Below are 210 nucleotides of genomic sequence, written 5' to 3' on the forward strand. Positions count from 1 at the left end.
CGTGGGACAGCGCCGTGATCCACTGGTGCGCGTGGCTGAGCGGGTGCCCGTTGCTCTGCAGAGCGTAGTCCGCCTGCACCAGCGCCTGCGCCTCCCGGTAGCCGGCGCCCGGCTGCATGGCCCCCGGCGGCTCGGCATGCACCAGCGCGGCGCCCGAGCCCAGAAGGCTGTAGTGGTTAGAGGCTGTGGTCGCCATGGCTCCCCGCGCCG

Source organism: Gavialis gangeticus, unplaced genomic scaffold (genome assembly GCF_001723915.1).
Source record: "Gavialis gangeticus isolate Ggan-Ray unplaced genomic scaffold, GavGan_comp1, whole genome shotgun sequence".
NCBI lineage: Eukaryota > Metazoa > Chordata > Crocodylia > Gavialidae > Gavialis > Gavialis gangeticus.